The sequence below is a fragment of the Triticum dicoccoides genome, chromosome 4B (genome assembly GCF_002162155.2).
Source record: "Triticum dicoccoides isolate Atlit2015 ecotype Zavitan chromosome 4B, WEW_v2.0, whole genome shotgun sequence".
Lineage (NCBI taxonomy): Eukaryota > Viridiplantae > Streptophyta > Magnoliopsida > Poales > Poaceae > Triticum > Triticum dicoccoides.
In genome coordinates, this window is record NC_041387.1 from 285,953,236 (window position 1) to 285,959,996 (window position 6,761).

The following is a 6,761-nucleotide window of genomic DNA, read 5'->3' on the forward strand; positions in this document are numbered from 1 at the left end:
GCGTCCCTAGGTTGTAACTCCACATAAACAGGGGCCAGTGCTGATGGTGTTGGTCCCAAATCGGGCGGCCTGCGGGGCCACCATAGGGAAACCCGAGGACCTAGTTTTACTTGTAGCTTGTCCCATCCGGACGTGCCCGGAGATGAGATACGCGCGGCTACTATCAGGGTGTCAGCACGCCGGGAGGTTTTGCTGGATTAGTTTTACCATTGTCGAAATGTCTTGTGCACCGGGATCCCGAGTCTGATCGGATGTCCCGTGATGGAGGATTGTCTCCGCGGATCGTGAGCTTGTCATGGGCTAAGTTGGGACACCCCTGCAGGGTTTAAACTTTCGAGAGCCGTGCCCGCGGTTATGTGGTAGATGATAATTTTTAATGTCCGGTTGTAGAGAACTTGACACCAGATTCGAATTAAAATACACCAACCGCATGCGTAACCGTGATGGTCTCTTTTCGGGTGAGTTCGAGAAGAGAACACGGTGGGGTTATGTTTGAACGTAAGTAGTTGAGGATCACTTGGTGATCATTACTAGTTTACGATCGTTTGTGTAGCTTCTCATCTTATTCTTGTACTCGTAAGTTAGCCACCATACAATACTTAGTCGCTTGCTGCAACCTCACCACTTATCTATTCCATACCATTAAGCTTTGCTAGTCTTGATACCCATGGTAATGGATTGCCGAGTCCTCGTGGCTCACGGATTACTACAACAACAGTTGTAGGTACATGTAATGCGATGATCTGACGTGAGTGCGATGCTTGCTTGTTTGGAGTTCTTCTTCTGCTTCTTCTTCAATCAAGGGATATAGGTTCCAGGTCGGGAGCCTGGGATTAGCAGGGTGGATGTCATTCTTTTTTTTGTTTTATTTCATCTGTAGTCGGATCCTGCTGTTCTGTATGATGAATGCTATGTATTGATGTATTTTTGTATGAATGTTGTAGCTTGTGGCGAGTGTAAGCCTTTATCTTGTATCCTCATCTATTCAGTACATGGTTTGCTGTAATGATATCCACCTTGCTATGCGCTCGCAATGCGATTGTACCCCAATCAAGAATTCATCTCGTGATTGGGATAGAATCGCATCTTGGGCGCTACAAGTTGGTATCAGAGCCTTACCGACCTTAGGAGCCCCCTTGATTGATCGAACCGCTGCCGTTGTTGAGTCTAGAAGAAAACTATTTTGAGTCTAGTTATATATCGCAGAGTAGGAATTCTTTTTACTCCTTATCCCTTTGTCGCTCTGGTAAGGACTCGTGACGTAGATGTTTTGACTTTACTCTCCTCTTTTTCACTCAATTTTTTTTAGGATCATGCGGGTATTGTGGAATCGGGCTGATATCATTGTGACGGGAATTCTGTCTTGGTGCCTCCTGACATTTAGGGATGGTGGCAGTGTCCCGGGGAGTTGAGCTCCAAGGTGTTTTCGTCACAGTGCGTATCGTTTCAGTTCCAGAATACCAGAGGACGTCGACATCGAAACGCCCCCATACTTTTCATGGTGGCAAATAGTGTCGTGACTTATCCCCAGTACTGGAGGAGATAGCACGGATGATCCTCCATGACTAGTATCATTGTGTGTTCGAAGGTCTGAGGTACACAATTTCTGAGGTTTTCTTGGTTATGCGTTGGCGGATGGATACAACTAGAGTATAGGATTTGTTAGTTGTGTGAGATATTTGTGCCTCCCTGTATTACCAACACTAGATTGCATAACCAGATAGTTTCGAGAGTTCATAGGTGGGAATTCAAGTAGTTACCTAGGAATTCTTTCCGGCAGATGTAGGATTTGAGGTTGGGGTCCAACGTCTAGCGGTTCGCTTTTCATGGTCGATTTACAGTGCTCGCGAGGCGTCTTAAAGAATCCTTGGCTATGCTGATTCGGGGATGTCTCGTTTGTCAATCATGATGTCCGCTGTACGTCGTGCCCGTGGGGCCTCATCATGAACACTTTGGGCGGAATCTCTATCATGTGTTTGTTCCCGGCTTATTCTGCAAGCCAAATCCTTTGTTTTGTTTTGAGTTGTGGTATTCGAGTTGCTTCAATGTCAAATATTGATTCCATACCTTTCCTATGCGGTGTTCTCATATTTCTATTTGAATACCAATCCTTCTTGATCATTGAGATTGTCATGTCATTCCATTCCAACCGGTGTGCTTCTCTTCATGCTAATCCAATCATTTCAACATTCACAGGATCAATTCTCAGTTTTCCGAACAACGTTCATTTTATCCGTCCCAAGTTGCCTTTGTTTACCCACCATCCCACCCTTTTCCTTCAAGGACTCAGATATCTTAATCAAGTGTCCATTTTTTTCATGTGAAGTTTCTTCATTCTTCCCTTCAATGTTCTTATCTGGTGATTATCATGAAGATTGTCAGGAGTTTCAAGTTCATCATTCTTCGTTCTTTTTCTTCTCCAGTGGATTCAATTCATGCTTTCGGTGTTGATCATATCTCTTTCCTTATTTCAAATGCTTTGCCATGCCGGTGCACCTCTTAATCATTCACCTCTGTCTACTCATATCCGAAGTGCTGAAGATATCTCAGAAGATTCGTGTTTCCATTCTTAATCCGTTCAAGCTATTTCGAGGTTGTTACCTCATTCAAGCCATTTAATTCAACCGGTGAAATCTCTCTTTAAAAATTGTTCAACGGTGTTTTCTTTTGAGTGGGCCCTAACCCACAGGTCTTTTCCTAGGATCTTACCTGACTCTTTGATTTTTTGGGAGCTATTCTCAATTCCTTTTATAGTTTGACGTAAGTATGAATTTTCATCAGTCAGATGCCGTCTCCAAGATTGCTTTCTAATTCTTTTCATTGTTGGTTCAACGTTTTATCTTTTCAATCATCTGAAGTGTCTCAACAATTTGGTGGTGTTCCTCCTCGTCTCAGCTTTTGAAGTCCGAAGAAGAGTTTCTCTTAAATCTTGTCCATTCTCTTGAAGATTCATGGTTCTCACTTCATGCCATCCTCATAATTGTTTCCGATTGTGAGAATTCTTTTCTTATCCATCTGAGGCATTTAGTGCTATTTTCATTTTCATTCTCCGAAGGCCATCATTTTATTTTTCATTCTCAATGTTCTACTCTTGTTCTCAAATTCTTCCGGTGCATCAGTCAAGTATTCTCTACTCTGCCCATGATCCCTTCTTTCTTTTGTATCTAAGTTTCCTCAAGTTCCTTTGTTCTTTTCCAATTCTTTTCGGCGATTCATTCTCTTTTCTTTGTTCATTTCAAATTCTTACGGTGGTTCGGTCAAGATTCCCCTTCCTTCGTACCGTATCAATTTTTCCATTGTTTCCAAATCTTATCGGTGGTCCATTGAGTTGCGTTATTTCTCTCCTTAATCCTTTCAAGAGGAATAAGTAGTATGCTAAATCCATTGATTCTCATTGATTTAAGTTGATGAAGGATAAGCATAACATAATTCTTATTCTTGTTTCCTCAAGGTGATTTAATCCTTCTTCCGGAGTTCGTTCATGATATCAATTTCTCGGTTCTAAGTTTATCATCTTTTCTTTTCCGGAGTTCCAAGTTTCTTCATTATATTATCACGGAGCTCCATCTAAATCATTGGAAGGCTTCAATATTATTCTTTCATCCTCCACTTCTCATCCTTTTGTTACTGGAGTTCTTCATGGTGGTTCATCATGATTTAATTCATCCTCGAAGTGTTCTTCAAGATCCTTGTTGGAGGAGATCAAGCATTTTTCATCGTGCATTTCGAAGTGCAATTCTTGATCCCTTATCTTTTGAGGTGGTGTTATGTCACTCTTGACAATTTCCCTCCGTGTTTCATGATTCACAACTTGTCGGGAATGAGGTATTGTAAAACCATGATAATTTCGTTGTTGGAGTTATCTTGGTATAGATTTCACCTAAAGCCTTTTCTAAGGAATGTTGCTATTTTTGGTGCTTATCAATGATCCAAGTTATCTATTTATCATCTTGGTGGAAGAAGTTTTTCATCTCTTCATTGATCTCAAGCAAGCAATTGTTCCCGTTAGTGGCAGAATCTCACCTCTAGTTTTGAGATGTTTTCATAAGCCCACGAGGAGTGTATGATTTGATTGTTGATTCTTCAACAACCCCATTCAATCCTTGTTTTAATGATGCTCTCTCAAATTGATTTGAGGTAGAACATGTTGTTTTCTCTCCGTTCTTTTCATTCCAATCTTTCATTTCTTTCGGAGGCATTGTGATGTTGCTCTCTTAACCCATCATATCGTTTTGTCAAGATCATGTTATTTTCTTTTCCTTGCTTATCCATTTAGTTGGAGAGTTGTGTTGTCTCTTCAAGTTCTTTTCATCTTGTCATGTTTTGATCCTCTTTTCAACCGGAGTGATGTCCAAATTCTGTCATTCTTGTTCCTTGGTTATCTCATTTTACCGGTGTGGTTTCATAATCTTTGGTTCGTTAAGCTCTTGTTTCATGTCTTTCAACCTACAAGGTTCTCATAATGCTCCTTGTTCCTCTTTGCTAACGGAGTGTTTGCAATCTCGTTCATCTCCATTGTATTCTTTCTTTAAAGTTGTTCAACCTCCCAAGGTTCATGGTTTTGCTCGTTTGTCGATGAAGCAACTTTGTTTTACCTCTTCCTCTTCCGCTTCTCTCCGGTGCCATCCTTAGATCTCGGGTCGAGATCTCTTGTAAGTGGAGGAGAGTTGTAACGACCCGAGTCCGACACTCCAGATGCCTTCCATGTATTCTGAGTTTCATCGGGTGATTTATTTTGTTTGTTGCATTCATCATTGCATCATGTCATCATGCAACCCTTTTTAAATCTCTACTAAATAAACTGTATGGATCTTTGATCCATTTAAATCGAGGGAATTCACTTGTGATTTCTCTTTATAACATATTAAAGCCTCTCAATATTATTAGGGAGTTATAATAAAAATATTCCATTTTTATGGAATCCATCATAAACACACTTACAATTTAATTCTCATGCCTTCCCTACTTCAAGTTTGGTCCCCAAACTTTGCCGGTAATTCTTTTTTCTCACATCCAAGCTCCACCAAAAATCTGAATATTTTTGGGACCTTCCAAACACCCACTTCCTAGATAAACTCTTTTGAAGGTAATTCAAATGAGGTTGTATTCAAACCCTTCGGCACATCTCTTTGCAATTTTTCCGGATCAAGCCCACTATGGTGAGCCCAAGAAAATTAACCCCATGCCCAAAAACTCTCTGAGCATTTCTCCCAAGTTTCCATTTCTTTGAAATAGGAGAGAGAGAGAGAGAGAAGAGAGCCTGCGCCCACCAACCTCTTGGGCCTGACCAACGAGGCCGGCCTGCTAGGCCCAACCGCCCCCACCAGCTCCATAACCCTAGCTACCCCGATCCCCTCCTCTCGATCCCCATCTCTCCCTCTCGTTCGTGTCCGCCGCCACACACGCACGCACAGAGGAGCGGCGCCCTTGCCCCATCCCCGACCGCCTCTCCCCTACGGCCATCCTCGTCCTGAGCCACCGCCAACCACCGCGAGCTCCACCCCGGGCCTCGACATCGGCGACCAGCGCCGTCCCATCCGCGCCCCCTCCTCCCTCCGGTCGGCCATGGCGCCCCGTGCCTCTCCGCACCTGCATCTTCGCCGGCACCGTCCATCCCCGTCGCCCTGCTGCATCGCCTGCTTCCTCGTCACGCACCGACCCCCGACCCGGATCCGTCGCGACCCCGGCTGGATCTTGCCAAGCCGACCGCATTGAGAGGACCCGACCACCCTCGCCATCCCATACCTGCGCCGCTATGCCTCTTCGTCAGCGGTAGCAAGTCCTGGCCTCCTCCGCTTCGTGGTGACCACCACCATGGCTGTGGCTACCACCAGCCAACCGCATGGCTCGCCCCCTCCGTTTCCCTCGCGACACGGCAGCACCTTGACATCTCCAGCACCACCTCCCGCTGGCCGCCTCCACCCCTGGACCCGTTGTTCCTCCTTGTCTTCGAGCCGTGCTGTCTTCTCATCGCCCTGCCGCATGTCCGACCTTTTCCGCAGGCCCTGCTGGCCTCGCCTCTGCGCAGCGTCACCCTTTCCCAAGCCAAGTGTCACCAAGTCCCTGATGGATGCGCCAAGTTCCCGGGGAGACCCATTTCGTCAAGCTCAACTACATGAAACCGCCAAGTACCTCTACGCACGGAGACGCCAAGACCATCCTGGATATCGCCAAGTACCACGACACCCATGTTCCGTCAAAGTTCGTCTACGAAATGTGTACCACTACACCGGAGACCTCGAACCGACAAGCTCCACGAAACCCCAAGTTCGACTACCGTCACCGAAGACTGTGAGTGCAACTACTTCAACTACCATCGCCGTGTACGACTACGTCCCACGACGACCCGTGAACAACTACATCTCATCGAACCCGAACCATCTCGAATGCACGCTTCAAAGGTATAACCACCGAGATGAACGACCGTTGGCGGATGCTTTGTTGTATGAGATGGTCGTGTTTGCACCGTGTCCGAATTATCACTTGTTTCCTTTCCATCGTCATGTGGGACACCCGGTTATCGGGATCACCCCAGCATCCTTGCATGACTCGCTCTCGTCACACTTCCTTTTGCATCGGTATCTCCATGAGCTACTGGAACTGATATGTTGTCGTGGCATCATTTTCGGATTCATTGCCATGGCACCCCTTTTGTTCTGCCATGGTGATAAGTGCTTCATAAGTCAATTTTTTTTAAATTGCATAAAACTTGAATATGTCATCCGCATCATGATAACAACATTTGAAATGTCTAAAATTGT